The following is a 16878-nucleotide window of genomic DNA, read 5'->3' as shown; positions in this document are numbered from 1 at the left end:
TTTAAAGAAGGGAAAAAAAAAAAAACACTAACAAAAGCACTCGTGAAAGGCAGTCCCTAAGTTTAATTCCTAAATACCTGGCCAAATGTCAGTACTAGTCTTTCTGCTGTTGCTCTTGAGTGCTTTGTTTAAGTTTCATTTGTAAAAGGCACATCATATTTAAAACTGACTGACCCCTTATAATGAGTACATTTTATTTAAGACTTTTTTTTAAAACTGTTAAAGAAAATACTCTGTAATAATACAGATACCATGTACATTAACTTCCAGTTTAAGCTAAAAATAAGTTTCTGGTTAGTATCTATTCAAGAGTAAATGCAGGTGTTCCATGTGTTCTCTGGGCTATGTGGGAAAGCTATCTGCTAAATTATATACACAAAAAGGGTCTGTGTAACTATTTGGATAACAGACCTTTTTCTACATTGGATCTCTGCTTTAGATGGTAATCCCGCTTATTTTCTAAGCGATAACTTTTTTTTTCCCTCCTCCCCTCCCTTTCCCCCAAGGTTAACTTGCCTTACTTCTATGGGAAGCAGTCTGTTCAGAATGGGGAGACCTCTGCATGCTTTGCAGCTTCTGAGGTATGAATGCAATCACTCTCCAGAGGTATTGTACTTTCCAAGAGGCTGACTTGCTTTAAAATCTGTTTCCTTTTCTTGTTGTCTCTTCTCTCTATCATACTTCAAGAATCTTGTTGTCTTGTAATACCTATGAATACTTAAGTCTGTCTTTGAAGCATGCTCTCCTTCTAACCTAGTCTGAAGAATTATGCGCTGGGTCCTGCAGGATGGCAACCATTTTGGGGAAGAGCGGTGCAACTAATTTTAAGGAGAATAGTTGTCTCTATTCCAAGAGCCAAAATAAAAATAGGAGGAGTTCCCTCCCTATTTCTCTGCCCAAGAATCCTGTTTTCCTAAATTCTTCCCAGTCGTGGATCAGTCTGGAGGCAGAAAGACAATTTAGCACTTTCTCTATTGGCTGGGGGGAGGAGAAAGGGCGGTTCTGCCTGACTAGATACAGAAGAAGTTTTGCAAGTGAGCTGAAGTTTGTGCAATAGAGATGAGCTAATATCAAATATGTATTTTTGCAAGCTGTCTCTAATCTAGAACATGTTACCCGTAAGATAGGGATTCTGAGCAAAAGGTATCTGGGAAATGTGCTGAGCTGTTCTGAAGATGGTACACCGTTCCTGGTACAGGAACAGAGGGGGCTCGCAAGTTCTCTGGAGAATGCTGAGAAAGCAATCTAGCTGTGTATTTTTGTACGTGCTTTGAGTTGAAACACACTCTTCCTTTAATAACTACAGACCAGTGCAATGTGCTGCAAAATAAATTGAATTCACACAGTAGCCAGGTAGCTTATGATTATCTTTCTCCTTCTGAAAAGTTTGTCATAACTATGTATCAAAACCTCATCTTGGTCTGAAAGCTGGAGGCATCAGTGAAACTTTGAAAATTAGCACTGGACTCACTTCTCTTTGTTGTGTTTCTGTTACTGCTACTATAAAATTGCCCTTGCAAGTTAGCCGTGATTGTGTTAAAGGAAACAGCACTAAGTGAAACAGCACTGAATTAGTGAGTCGAGGCTTAAATGGTGAGTTTGGGTTAGAAAAGAGGTGTGCTGGTGGATAGGAAGGATGAAAATGTGTAAGTCAGCGCTATGATTCTGCCAGATACTAAATTGTTGAAAACATTTCCAACATCTAATGGTAGTTCATAGAAATGGGTCTACCCCATAGTTTGTCCCCCAGAAAGCAGTAGGATGACCTGTACGTGGTTGTCAGTGTTTACGTCTCAGGTCAGCATCTCGTCTTGGTTCTTGGGAACTGCAACATGAGAGGCCTTTATTACTTCTCTGTTTGCATGAGGTGAAGTTGATAAAAGGCCTGTGCAAGCACCTCACTGAACTTGCATAGATACTGAGCCAAGCAGCCCACAGGGACCGTAGGCTCTGTAAGGTCTTATATCCTAGCTGAAGTTTCTAACTATTGCTGGGTTTCTGGATATGTTGTCTCCTTTGTTTACTGAGCCACTGGCTTGTCTCGCACCCGTGGGCTCTTCCTTCTAGTAGGCTGTGAAGTCCTAGGCCTCAATGCTAAGTCTGTACTAATGTACAAGGCTCAGCTGCAGTAACATGTCTCAGGAGAATGACATCAGGGTACCTGAACCTGGGAATTGCCAAAGGAACTGGATTTCCTCTAGACTTTAATGGGAGTAACACCCGGTCAGGATACTGCAAGATTAGGTAAGTTATGCTAGTAAATAGTCGGAGGCAATATGCAGTACAGTGGGAAGAATTGCTAGGTGCAGTAGTTGCCATGGGGTGGACCTTGCTTTTACCTTGCTTTTTGGCAAAAATCCTCTCCTATTTTGGGATCATGCTTTCTCTAGGCATTTAACATGTACTTAAAGCGTTGAGTTACTTGTACCTTCAGCTTTCAAACCCTTCTTTCCTGCCTCCCCCCCTCCCCCCCAAAAAAAGAGGGACCCCAGCATCTACTGTGAAATAATAAAGGCTAACTCAGACTTGTCTGGCCTTGACTTGGCTGGGAATTGAGCGCAGCTCCTCCTTGGGCTCAAGGTTGGAATCAACTTGGCCTGGACTCTTGTAATCTGGCTGAGGTGCTCGCCTCTTCAGGCTTGGCACATTGTAAAGAAATGCTGCATGCGGATCTACTGCATGACTTAATGTGGCAGGAAGTAGCACTGCTTTTGCTTCCTGTTTTACTCACCTCTTTCCCTCTTCACTGTTAGCTATAGATTGTGCTACAACCAGCAGATCTGCAAGGGTGGTTTAGACAAAGTTAAGGTGGAGTAACTGAAAGATTTTTATCTGAGATGGCAGGAAATGATGGATAAATAGTGTTGGGGAGAAGATTTTATGTCCATTTCTTGTTGTTGTAAAACTTGGCTTCTGGAAAGTACATGGAACTTGTGTGCTTTAAAGTAATAAGGCTCAAGACAAATGACTGCTTAGCTGGTTTTTTAAGCAGTAAATATTTTGATTCATTCTTTCAGCTATGCTACCTGCAAACAATTCAAATTAGATTTTACCTTTAAAGTACAAAAACTGTTTCTCAAGTTTTGAATTGTCTGCTGCAGACACCACTTGTATTTAATCAAAAATTTAATTAAGACTGCGGAATACTGCAATACTACGTAATCTGCCGCCTTTCAGTCTCCTGAAAAAATCACTTCAAGTCAAGCACAAAAGAACTTGTACGTGAAGGTTTCCATTTCTGTTTATGGAGAATTTGAGATTATGAAAAGAAATAAAGTATTGTTGTAGACTGAATAAAAGCAGTGTTTTCAAAAATCTGCAGACTCATTTGAGGACAAGTTAGATCAAATGCTTATCAAGGAAGAAAGGAACGACTTTGGTCCTAAGCTTGTTGGCAATTTAGAAGCGCAGATGGTCTACAGGAATAGTTTGTAAACTATTTTGGTTTTACCAGGCTGAATATGTTCTTGTGTAACAAGCATGGTAAGAAAGCAAATGGATTTAATAAAGTGTTGATCTTTGAAGTTTCAGCAGGGCTGCAGTAATATTCAAGGAGGAAATTCAATGGTTTGTCATTAAACAGACCAACCAAAACAAAGTTTCCTCATGCTAGTCTTTAAGGTCCGTTGCTATACGCTCTGGTACATCCAATTTGGAAATGGTCAGTTTCCCTTTATTGGCGAGATCTTAAAGCGAGCTGAGGTGGCCTCTGAAACGTCCTGCCGTGGCGCAGGCCACGGATCGCGCACGGTCTAGCGGTGCAGCAGAAGCAAGACCTGACAGGTCATCAAATTTCAGAAAGGGAAAAATGTGAAAGGCTTATTTCTGCTCAACTTAGTTTGTGATTGCCTGGAATACACAGAAAAATGGTATCTGGCACCCCGCCGTAATGCTCTTTTTGCAAGTGGACACTTGCTGGATAGAACTGTTCTTCCCCCTCTCAGATATTTCAATTCTTACACAGCTGCTTGTGTGAAGAGCACTGCTGTCTAAATGTGATGGATGTGAAAATCCTCTGTCAGGCCTGAGACTCGGCTCTCATTTCTGTCTACTCATGCATGTGTTCAAATACACTCATACCTACTTTTACTCATGCGATAGAGGAATAGCCTGTGATAGACAAGAATATCTCTTTTTTGGGAGGGGAAATGTTTACTTTACTACATCACAAGAAAACACTAATACAAAGCTCGAATGCTACATTTACACCTCAGTTTTGCAACAGAAATAAGGGTTTAGGAATGTGTTTTTTGTTTGTTTTTTTTTTTTCCTTAGCTTTGGAAAGAGGAGAAGCTGGTGGATTTACTGACGGTGTTCATAGTTGTGGTGGGGAAATGGTTCTTTAAATGGTTCTTTAATAAAAACATCTTTTGGCAATATTTCAGTTGACCTTCACCTTTTAAAAAGAGTCTCCTCTCCCAAAGTATTCTGCCTCATATGTCAATAGGCTCTCTTGAGCTATACGGGCAAAAAAGGCAAAATCAAAAACTTTTTTTAAAGTAAACTATACACAACAAAATTTCTGAAACTGAAATTACACTTTTCTTGGACATGAATTAAGAAACTTTCCCGACACAGAGATGATAAGATAAGCAACAAGCCTAAATATTTCCTTGAAAAACATGCAGATGAAGGGCACGTCACAGACATGATTCTGCTAGTGCTAAAAGCATATCTGGGTATGTCTCATTTGCCTCCTTCAGAGGCATATTCTTTAACTTTCAGCAGAGTTAGGGGAACTCTAAACAGTAAGTTCCAAAGTAACTTCTTGGCAAGTATTTTGCACAAGTATGACCTTTCAGAAAGAAACCAACTTGCGTGTTCATGACATAAAGATGCAAAGCTCTTTAGAGCTGAGAGGGTGAAATTATTGCTTGTTAGTATGCACAAATAGTACAAATTGCTATACTGTGGATTTAATATAGTTCTTTTTTAAAATACATAACCTCAATGGAAGAGGCATCATGTAGAACCAAAAGTCCATGGTTTGGATGGAAATTAGGCACTCACTGCAATGTCAGTAATAAAGTTATATAGTTATAGTTATATAACTATATATACTATATATATACACTACATATACTATAAATATTACTAACATAGTTATATATGGCACAATAAAGCTATATAGGAAGGGTTTCCTGTTCCACAAAGGAAAAGAGTAGCAACAGCTGTGATTTGCCAGGTTATCATGTTCAGATTCCAGTTAAGTGAACCTACCTATTGTGTGCCCTGTATGTAACTAGGATAAATGGTATGAACTTTTTTGGATTGAATCTCAAAGTAAAAATATCAGATAGAAAAGAGTAATACAGTATTTTATTTCGTAATTTTGCATAACATATTCTGCTTTTTTGAATGGGGTACAAAATGCCAGCCTCCAGCGCAGTGCCTCAACCCAATTATTGACCATGACAAAAGTTCAATGTTGCTTTTCACCCTAACATTTATCTTCCAAGTATCTGCCAGCTGTCAATGTAGTATTTGGACTGCACAGCTCACAGTGAGGTTTGGTTGTTACACTTCATTTTAAGGTCGGTCTGAGAATAAACAAGTCGCTCTCTCATCTCAGCCAGACCTGCCAAATGTCAGTTTCTGATGTTTATAAAGCTAACGTTTCTAGGCTTGCAGGAGGCATCCCCAGAAATAGCTGCCTGAATGTCGTTGTTGGTTTAGAAGGGTAAAGGACAAGTGTAAACCTTTTTAAATCTAGGTTTGGGAAGTCTAGTTGTCAGCCACAGGCTAGGGTGATCAGAGAAAAATATTTTAATTTTGGCCAAAGTCTTGCGGAGTGAAGACTGCACTGAGGAAAGGTTAAGTTATCCTAAGTGGTTTTATTAGTATTCTAGGCTTCGATCTGGAGATGAATAATGGTCACAGACAATATCTCTTCATATTAAAGTGCCCTCACTTGAGTAGTTTGGGTGAGTGCAAGGCACAAGTAAGCTGTCTTGTCTCACCCAAACTGACAATGAGTCAACACTATAAAGAGGAGACGGTTGGTGACAGTTATTAACATAACAAAGTGCCCTATAGGTCACTCCAAATTCATTTGACTATTTCTAAACAAATGTTTTCCTTTGAGAAGTGGCAAGAGAACAATTTGTTAAATATTTCACTGCCTTGGCCACTCTCATTCTGCAGACGTTTGGGGCATTTTGTAGGGTCCTGTTGAATTATTATTCCTGAGTTCTTGTAATAGAATGTTATTCGCCTATGGAGAGACTCTTTTTTTTTTTTTTTTTTTTTTTTTTTAAGTAGCCTGGCTTCCTGTTGAAACTGGGCTCATGATTTTTTTTTTTTGCTGTTTTTTTTGTTTGCCTGTCAGCTTCCTCCACTGGACAACTTCAAGATCTGACTTCCATTAATGTAGGTAACAAGAAAAATGAGTCAGCCTAGTGGTCCTCCCTGAGAAGGAAAGGCATAAAAGCTCAGCCATTGTCTTCTCCTTGGCTGCTGCTGGCCAGTTAGCACGTGAACCTCTGGACTAGTCACAGCGCATGCTGAGTCTTGCCAACTGGCAGCTCAAAAGGTAGGAAACACTGGGGAGTTGTGAAGAAGGAATGAGGGGGTGTGGGAGGGAATCCAGGCTGCTGCACCAGCAGCTGAGAGATACGTTAGGCACCTAAAGTTATTGAAATGGGGGGGAGGGGGCTGTAGTGGTTGTAGTGGAGGTAAGTAGAGACTGAGTAGCTAGCCCAAAGAGTGGAGGAAATGCCATGCGTGGAAGTAGGTTTGTTCGGCTCTCAGAGTTAACTTGCTTCACTTCTGTATGTACTACTGTGCTAGGATGATGTGAGAAATGTATTGATTATAGGTACTGAGAAGCCTTCATGTTCGTCTAAAATAGATAGTTGTTGCTGTAAACTTGTGTGCACTCTTGAACTATGCTAAGCCTGTAGGTTTCTATTCAGGTTTCCAAAGGCCTGCTTGAGGGCTACATGGGTCCTCCTGTTGCAAAGTGGACTTTACCACCCCTACCAGCTTATCTGCCCGGGAGCTGTGTTTCTTGAGACTGACGTAATGGAAAGGCTTCAGCTCTGGAGAAGGTAACTAATCATCAGTATGGGATATATTGCTGACGAGCAACTGTGACTGGCACTGAGACATTGGTAGAGAGACCACAACAACCCAGTCTGACGATAATTTTGAGAGGCCTCAGTTCACCCTTCATAACTGTATATCTGATTTTGCTGAGTGTTCAAAGATACTCATGTCATCACTTTGAGGAGACCTGTAGACATTTCAGATGCCTTGGGTTTGGGATGGCTAGGTGTATTTTGGCACGTGGTGCTCACATGTATGAGACAGATCCCTGATTTTCCTTGAGTTCTTAGTGTCAGCAGCAAATTGGATAGACCTGGTTATCCTCCATTTCTGTTACCAAAATTAAAGAGAGCTTTGTGTACTGGGTGCGGATGTTTCCTGGGTTTGGGGACAGGTCGGAGGAAGTATGAATATGTCAGTTTGTAAGGGACTCTGCTGGAGTTCATGCACTTTCTAAAAAATTTTAAAAAGTGGGTTGGAAGATATACATATGAGACCTGACTTAGAGAGGGGAGCATGGAAATAACAGTAACAGCTCAATGGCACTACTCTCATTGGCTTAATTGGAAATACGATGTGGCACTAAGAAACGTAAAATGGCAGGGATTCTTACAACCCTGTCTAGCTGAGCTTCGGCCAGAGCAGACATGAGGAGGCTCTACCAGTGAAAACAAGAAAACAGTGAAATCATTAACATCAATTAAGTACAGAATATGTACGTTACTGGCACGTTATTGTTACGATTCTAAAGGAAATATAATTAATAAAACTCAACCCACCCACAGCAAAAGCTGTCCTTTTGTGCTTCCTTTGCTCTCTTATTGACTGCAACGTCTATCTCGTCTCACAGACTTGCATTCCTTTCAACAACCTCGGACAACATTAACATTTGAATTAACATAAAATCACTTTCTGAAATCTGTTAACATTTATAATGTTTCTGTACTTTGCCTGATCATTGCATTTTCTTCTGTCAGTTTGAGCTCAGTGAGTTTTTTCAAATGCTACCAAACATAGACCTATTATGCTGCAAAAATCGCATATTTGTTTAATGATTTCCCATTGGTATCTTTGTTGCTATGAACCAAAGCATTAAATAGAAGCTAGCGCGTTAACGCTGTGTTGTTCTACATAATAAATTTGAATATCCCCAGAAGAATATTTTTAACAGGGATTTTCTGAATAAAATGCATACATGCCAGCATATTAGTAATTACTTAAAATCATTTTTTGACATTTAATGTTGGCATCTGAAGTATTTCCTTTAATTTTTGGTTGCCTCTGCAAGCAGAAATGATGGCATTTGTCCTGGGAAAGGCTGGGTGGACAAATAACATTTTTACTCATAATGAAATGAAAAGCAATAAAGAAAATGTGCTGAATGTCAACAGTAAGGCATATCTTCTGTTCATGTATTATGAGGACAATATACCCCAAAATGTGTACGTACAGACACACACACACACACAAACACATAGGCACAGACCCTTGAAGTGACTTAATATGTTTGAATATTAATGATTTGAACATTAATCCGTTGCAATGGTTCAATTTTTTTGAAAATTGACTGCTTAAATACATTACCTCAGCAAATTCTTTCTGGTCACTGTGGTAGCCGTAGTATGAAAAATAGTAATAATAAATCTGAATGTACAAATATCTTCAAAATTGCACAGATTTGCTGAGGGGAAACAAAAGGTGATGGAGTATATATTATTTAACTCAACACATTTTGTCCTTGCAGTGGCTGTTTATATAAGGAAACAGCAGATGGAGTCTGTTGGAGAATAGGAGGGTCTGGCAGTAGCATAAGAAACCAGTTCTATTCTGTATCTCCAAGGAATGACTGAAAACCTTTACCATAAAAGTTGCTGTTTGGTAGCTTCTGAAAAGGAAGCTGGTGTAAGCTGAAGTGTCCACTTGTGCAGGTGGTACCTTTGCTGGAAATCCCAGTGAATAGTTCCCCTGGGAGAAGTGAATTGGCAGGGGGCAGTGTGAGAAAGCTGCTTGTACTATTGCTACTTGTATTCTCCTGGCTTGTGGAGGAAATCAAAGGACTCTAGTTTCAGCACAGTCAACCAGGTTTTTTTCAGTTTTAGTGGATTTGCATTAAACTGAACAGAAGTGCAAGAGCTACAGCCTCTTACGGAGCGCAGCATCTGTGGTATGGTGCAAGCAGATGTGCTCAGAGCCTGTAGCAGGTTTCGTAGCCTTTACGGAAGCAATAGCTTTCCTGTGCGAGTCTGTGCGTGATGTTTTCTAACTGCTCCTTTTATAGACTGGGGAAAGCACACAGCTTTTCAACTCTGGCAGTCTGTAACTTAAATGATGTCACAGGAAGAGCTGACCTGGTGCCAGTTTCACAGTATTTTTGGCTCTTCGGAACGAAGGGTCAAACTAAACTAGGAACGTGCCAGTAGTGGCAAGAGAAGAGACGGTTTTGTATGTGTGCTATTTATTTGATCGGAACTTTTGATAGCGCAGAGTTTGTCTGCTAGTTCCTCGGATCCCTTTGTAACATTTAAGCTTGCAGGCCTAAGGAACTCGGGAAATAAAACGTACGACACCCACGTAACCACACTGACTCCTTCCTGCCACAAGGGCTGCACTCTGGGAATAATCTCCATTTACTGTAGCAGTGTGAACTGCAGAGAGTATTGTTGTACTGAATAACGGAGGTAGTAGCTGGATAAATACAACAGGGCTGTGAGTGGACGTGAGGATCATAGAGGGCCAGGTTCTTCTGTGGTGGGAACAAACCCTTCTCCCTGCCCCCCTTAAGTGTTTGTGTATGGGAGATGCAAAAAATGCTCTGGAAGAGCCGCTCTGTGTCGTGACCGTGCTGCGTTGCCTCAGTTTTGCTACTAGCAAGGCTACTAGGAGGGTCTGAAGGGAAAAGGAATACGGTATTGAATAGCACCTTGTGCAGGAAGATAGGAGTACTATAAAATACGGGCTGTGATGGTATATGTCTAAATGCAGGAAGGTAGAAGGTCGGGTACCGGACAGTCCAGGGCATAGTCTGTGCAAGGCATGTTCAGACAGGGTAGGTGGGGTGGGTAAGTTTTCTGTCCCTTCATTTCTTCATTCTTACAGCCTTTTTGCTAAAATAATCACAACATACCTCTACCCTATTGCACCCGTGTGTGTAACTTATTATGCGAGAACATGCATCCTTGTTCACTGAATTTCCTTTTTAATTTTTTTTTTTTAACAGGAAGAAGGTGTTATTTGTAAGTGCGAGCAATCACTGAGGTGTTCTTTACGTGCAGTTGGCTGCTCAGGCAGCACCGTGGCAAAGCAGAGGGAGAGGATGCCTGTGGTTTCCAAGTGCTTCCCTGACGCTTTGCCATAGCAGAATGAGAGCCATGAACAGGCTTTGTAAAATGTAGTTGCCAACAGAACCTACAAGAGAATGACAAAAACTGTGACCTAGAACCAGCACAGTTGGAGGGGTTACATGGTAATAGCAGTAATTTTAAGCATATAAGGGAAGACTGCTACATCTCTGACTTTATCAGTTCCCAGGGCATTTATTTCTCATCATCTCCAATCATCATTTTCAGCTCACTCTTCCCTCTTCATCTTACAAGCTGTTAGCACAGGGAAGCTGCTTCTGGCAGTCTGGCACTCTGCTGCTGCACTTCTCACTCAGACCTCCGAAGCATTAAGACGGTGAAGAGCTAGGCGTTGTAGTATACACATGGGAGGGAAGCTGGTGGATGATCCCTACTGCTTACCCCTGTAACACTCCAAATCAACATGCTCTTCTCCTACTCTCTGTTTTCTCCTGCTCCACTACTACCTCAAGCCACCTCTCATCCATGCATGAAGAACCCCCTGCAGGCAGCCGAGGAAAATGACTTTTTGTTGTTGTCGTCGTCCTCACATAGCTAATATCACTCAACAAAAGTAGATCTCGGTGAGGCAAAACTTGATAAGGCTGATAAAATGCTGGCCCACATAAATCAATGAGAAGTTTTGCCATTATTCTCCAGCCCCCTTTCATTTGAACTCTTATGACTGAAGTAACCTGTGCTTACTGTCTTGGACAAATGATGCGTCTGCGCTGCTCAGCCACATGTCTTGGACAAGGGCAAGGAACAAAACCCAATGATTCGCAAGTCCTTAACAAGCCTGTTAGAATGGGGCCATCAAGCAAGTATGAGAAATGAGCATGCCCAGGCAGCAAGTCTGGGACACAGACACCTGCTTTCGCAAGGTGCAGAGTCGAGATCCGTGTGCTCACAGACTGGTTCCTCTAGTGTAGAACTAGGGATGTCTTTGAGTTTAGGAATATAGCAATGATATTGACTTCATTGTTAAACCCTTAAAAAGCTAAGCACCCTAACTGTGAATTACAGCTTTCTCTTTCATATCTGCAGCTGAGTTCGACTTGTGTAGCTGCAGCTGGCCCTACCTCTCCAGTTTTATTTGATAAGTCTAATAGATTAGGGTTTTTTAATTCCTCTCAATCTCTTAAAATTTGAAAAAAGAAAAGTTGAAAAGAGCTATAATTGCAAGTGAGCACTATAGAAACCTACAACCAGCAGGCATGCTTCAAAAGAAACAGACAGCCTGGACCCTTTAGTTGCTGGCTAGTGAGGGCTTCAAATGTGCCTGCATGGTGACTGTGTTTTAATTTTGATCCATACTGAAAGAGCTTAATTGGAAGACGGTTTTTTTTTTTTGATTTATGCATCCTCTTCAATTCAGTGAGTGGAGGCTGTTGTCAGAGCAGACGCCAGAGGTGGTCTTTAGTTTGATGACGTGGGTGTCCTTGCAACCCACTGCAAGGACCTCACCTGCAGAGACCAGGGCCGACTATTTGAGGGAACGGGGATCAGTAAGAGATCAGGGGGAGAGATGGATTTGCACGGAGCAGGATAATAAACTCTGCTAAGATCTGAAAGGCAAGAGGGCTCTGCCAGAGGGAAGGAGAGATCCAGGCTGTTGCTGGGGTCTGTGGGGCAGAGGTGTTCTGGTACCACGCTCTGAACTCCTCAAGCTTTTGCAGCCCCTTAAGTTACAGCTGGGTTGCTGCTTGTCCTTGCTGTTGGCCTTTTCCTAATGGAGATGGGTGCACCCTACCTTCCCTCCTGCCCATGTGAGCTGTGTTTTGCGATTGGTATCAAGGAAAAGTTTTGTTCTCTGGGAGTAAAAAACCTATTTAGTGCTTTTAAAGCCCTAATGCTTTTATAGCGGTTTATTTGTCAGAGTTGACAGCTCGTTGACAGCCCATGTCTTTTCCATGTTCCCCTGCACGTGCTGTATCCTCTGACCTGCGTATACAACCGGCAGAGACACAGCTGTTCGGCATGCTGAGTAATTCTGTGTGTCCTTATGCCCTCAAGGAGCTGTCTATCCCATTCCTGTGCTTCTGGATGCATGTAGTGAGCTATCTGTACATCCTCCTGCTCTTGCCTGTTTGCATCAGTCCAAGGCCCATCTCTTCCCTCTGCTTATGAGTTTTGGGAGGCAGAGAGCTACAGCTCTCCTGTAGTTTCCACAATGGTTCACCTTGGCAGGCTCCCTTGCATGTCTGATGAACTAAGCAACTAATTTTCATTAGTGTCAATGCATCTTGCATAGAACTATAAACTACTGATTAAAGTTATCGATTCAGACCAGTAAAGGTACTAAATTCCAGTAGGAACTGAAAAAGCAGGTACTAAACTTACGGAGGCAATCTGTTTAATGCAGCAGCAGATTAAAGCAACTGATTTATCATCTTTGTATCTTTACAAATGCTAATCCTCTGAATGTAGGCCTTGACCAACTTCTGTGTATTTGGATTCTTTCATTTCATCTAACTGGGACAGGTTTTACTTCAGGATCGCAAACTGTTGCCATTGAATAACTATTCAGAAATTAGATGATTTTTCTCAGCTGATTAATTCTATAGGGTGATTATTTTTTGTATAAAGATAATTTTGTATTTATCAGTTTTGGAGTTGAGAATTTCTTCCTTTGTTGTCTGACCCTGGAAACATACACAGTAGCAAAGGATTAGTATCCCTAAGTTTATGTCACTTCACTGACTTCTGTGAATTTTCATGTGGGTTTCTCAGAAAGCCTGTTTACAGAATTTGGTCCTTAGTTCTCCAAGTCTTCATAGTACATTATGGGTCCATATATCCAAACTATGGAAAAGATATTAAACTTTTTTTATATATCATAATTTAATCTGACTGAAGGTTGCATCAAAAGAGGTCTCTACCAAAAGTCACTGAATTGAAACTGAATTGAAATAATAATAATTTAAAAAAAACTTCCTTCGTCCTCTATTACTCAGTCTGAGAGTTGATTCAACAGGCATGAATGTCTGAATTCCTCTGCGTCAAGTGACCTATGTCTCCTCAATGCATAGCAGTAGTTTAAAAAGCTAATAGTATGTTTGAACTAAGGGTGAGAGAGAATATGAAGAATATTATAGCCATGCATAACAGAAATTTCTATAATTAAAAATGGAATTCTCTGGCATTGGAGCAGAAATAGCAATTTTCTACCCAGTGAAGCTCCAAATTATTTTAGAGGAAATTAGATGTATTTTCCTGGACTGTGATCGTTCCGAAAGATTTTTTTGATGCTAAACTCTATCTGAAGATTAGAAACAGCAAGCTATATTGCCCCCTCATCTGCTGATAGCTTGAAGGTTGAAATATCAGAGACAAGTGTCACAGACTTTTGTATTTGTTATGCAGTTGATGATCTCTCTTCATGTGATTATAACGTGGGAAATACCTTTCATAACCACTGTGTATTCTTGGGTGCACGTTTTCTTTTCCTGTGTTTGAACCAAAACGGCTATTGACCTTACATACAGTTGCATCCTCTGAAAGTACTGTTATTAAGGTTTAGTAGTTGAAAGCTGTAGTGAGGTTCCTGTTACAGGACTGATCACTTTATTTGAATATTGCAGATTTGCAAAGCAACCTGAACCCTAAGGATGTGAAATATCCATCTGTTCAAGAAGCACGCGGCCTGAGGATTCCCAAATCTTCAGTCTAACGGTCCTGCCAGTGCTATGGCAAAAGTGAAGGAACCCTTTCTTCCTCTTTGTTCAGAAACCTTTTGTGCTACAAGCAGCTCTTCCAGTGTAACACCCTGGTGCGTATCTGGCTTTCCCAAACCTGATCTTCCACAGGCCAGAAGGCTGCCTAGATGGGCTGTGGAGATAACAGCAATGAAATATTTAGGATATGTATGTATACTGAAGTACACTAGGTTGCCCTCTAGTTTTATTTCCTCTGCCGGTTCATTCAAGGCTGTAACCATCTCCTCCAGGTTTGTCTGAACAGTCCTCCGGTGTGTCTTCCAGGCTGAAAGCCTTCTGTGGTTTCCTATTAAGTATCAACCCTAGAGTAAAACTGTACTTGTATGATTCATTTTACTGAATGTGAAAAAATTCGAGTGAGCGCTTGCTCACATGGGAAAAATTCCCTGGCAGCATGGTGCTGTTCTAGTTAGATCACTACAGCACTGCTGGTGTAGCTCCCCACTGCCTGCGGGCCTGCCTGCGCTCCCTTTGGAAGGATAGCTTGAGGGTGGTTTCCTCCTGTTAAGGTTGGTTATGGTCCGCTCAGCGTAAATCATAAGAAAGCGATCGGTGTTTGCCTCCATTAGCTGCGATATAAATATGCTGCTCTGCCCTTACTATTGACCACAAACGTTTTTCTGCTCAGCAGCACAGTGACACAGCTGACAGGCTGTTTTAGTATCTAGGCTATTTGACCTGGCCTTTAACTTCCTCCTATGGAGAGGAAGGTTGAGTTTGTGCTTAATGTAGTGGGCTAGCACCCAGGGGATCTTGTTTCAATTCCCAGTTCTGCCACAAACTTCTTGTTTGACCTTGGATAAATCATTTAATCTCTCTTTCTGCAGCAACTCCTCTTTTGGAGGGGCGGAGGAGGAGTAATAATGGCCTCCTTCGTCTTGTCTATTTTAGGGCTGTATTTTTTAAGTAGTGTGGCACCAGATGACATCTATTTAAAGGGCTGCCTTTTCAAAATAGGTCAGTTTTCACTTGGCACTGAAGACTACATTAGAGGGTTTTCTTCCATGGCATCTGCTCTGAGGCAGTCTGGCGGTGCAGACTTCCCGTCTTTTGTCAAGGCCTTCGTGAAGAGGAAGGGGAGAAATTGCTGTTGAGTTGAGCGTCTCTCGAAATCTGATCCAAACGTGGGGAAGAGGTTATATAGGTACGGAGATGGGGGAGATAGCCTCGTGCCCGTGGCCTACTCTCTTCCCTCAGTATATCCACGCTTGACTAGGACTTGTATCCATGCTGGGGAATTAGGCTTCACTATCATACAATTTATGATAAAGTGCACCACTGCAAAAGCCTGTCAGCCCTTCTGGTGCCTCCTCCTTCGCCCTTGCTGAGTGAGCCCTTCTTTTCCGAACGAAACTCGTCGGCTGTCCCCTGATGTCTGTGTTACAGCAAGAGGCAGCTAAACACCATCCTACCTATCAGCATGGAGAGGTCAGGTGAGGAAACGTATTTTACTTGCAGAGCTGACGTAACTGTTTAAAGCAAACAGACAGCTCAACTTTTTTGCTAACTTACAAAATTTGGCATCTCGGAAGAACGTGTTTGGACTGAGCAAGGCCATTTTCACAGGCAAAGCGCTGTCGTTAATCTGCGTGTTTGGCATTGCTGCTGGAGATCGTCCTTTTTTGCATTGAATAAGATGTATATTCACGGACTGAGAGTTGCCTGGTTTTGTTTTGATGGCGGCTGCGCGTTCGGGTTGTGGAGGAACCTCCACACGCTGGCGCTGAGCTCTCCCAGCTGCACCAGCACAAAGGCTCTGGTCGCTTTTGCTGGGTTGTCCAGCACAGTGGGTGCTGCGATTGCATCGAGGCCGCTGCCAATCACATCATCTGTTAGTCTGGGGGAAAAATAGGGTCTACATAAGATGACGAGTGAATGACATGGTCAGAACTAAAGAGTAAACAGCCCCTTTCTCTTAATGGGTTCTGTATAACATATGAAAAGCCCACGCATGCTTTATCTGTATTCTGACCAGCTACAAGCGTTACCCAGACGTCATACAACAATTCATCACAGCCGACTTGTGCAAGGCATATTTGATATGTAAGATGTGTGACTCAACCTCTTTTATTCCCTCATTAATTTTCTATTCTGCCTGAAATGGGTTCTTATGCTGGACTCATCACCACGATATGAATGCTAGGTGAAAATGGGGTGTAAAGATTACAGCTCTTCATTTTAGGCATCACAACAGGATAAAGGGCTAGATTTCCAAACAAATGCGCTATGCACCCATGTGACCTGAATCCATATGCAGTTATATACCTAATTCCATGTGTGATTGCTACTATTGCATGTGCAAATCTGATAAAGATTGAGCGTTGCTGCACTTTTGACAGCATTTTTTTAAGAACAACTGATGGCCAAGGGAGTTTGAAGTTTTTAGCTCCTGTGGGTACTTTTGAAGACCTTTTAAAGTGTGTGACGATCTGGTTTATTCGGTCAACTTGCATGCACATCTGCTGAATTGTATAGCTGGTGCAGGTTTGCTTTTCTATTTATTTCCTCTCCCTTCGTTCCTTTTCAACATTTCTATATGTGCTTCTTACTGTGTCTTTGTATTGCATGCCTTATATATCTTTCTGCCTTGGTATGTGTTAACTGCTTAGACTCCCAAGGGCCTCAGAAGATGAACAGCTTTATCTGTAAGATTCTAGTAATAATCCATTTGTGTATGAAATGTGCTCTCCAGTATTACTGCATCACAGAGAGTCGGCATTATCTGATAGTTAGAACAGGAGACTATGGATAGCGACTGCTGAGCTGCGTTCTGA

The 16878-nt window shown here is 41.7% G+C and overlaps 1 long non-coding RNA gene across 2 annotated transcripts; it reads left to right on the top strand.

The window, feature by feature from the left end:
• Nucleotides 1-505: 505 nt before the first annotated feature.
• LOC138068481 (uncharacterized) lies at nucleotides 506-16522 on the top strand. 2 transcript variants are annotated; one of them, XR_011143313.1, is made up of 5 exons: nucleotides 506-581; nucleotides 6329-6532; nucleotides 6915-7049; nucleotides 13970-14157; nucleotides 15062-16522. It is a non-coding gene; the product is annotated as an uncharacterized lncRNA (long non-coding RNA). The 2 variants fall into 2 exon arrangements; XR_011143312.1 differs by having other exon boundaries at nucleotides 13970-16522.
• Nucleotides 16523-16878: the final 356 nt, after the last annotated feature.

The sequence above is a fragment of the Struthio camelus genome, chromosome 10, assembly GCF_040807025.1.
Source record: "Struthio camelus isolate bStrCam1 chromosome 10, bStrCam1.hap1, whole genome shotgun sequence".
Classification (NCBI taxonomy): domain Eukaryota; kingdom Metazoa; phylum Chordata; class Aves; order Struthioniformes; family Struthionidae; genus Struthio; species Struthio camelus.
The sequence above is the reverse complement of the archived record's forward strand: the minus strand, read 5'-3'. Positions and strand labels throughout refer to the sequence as shown.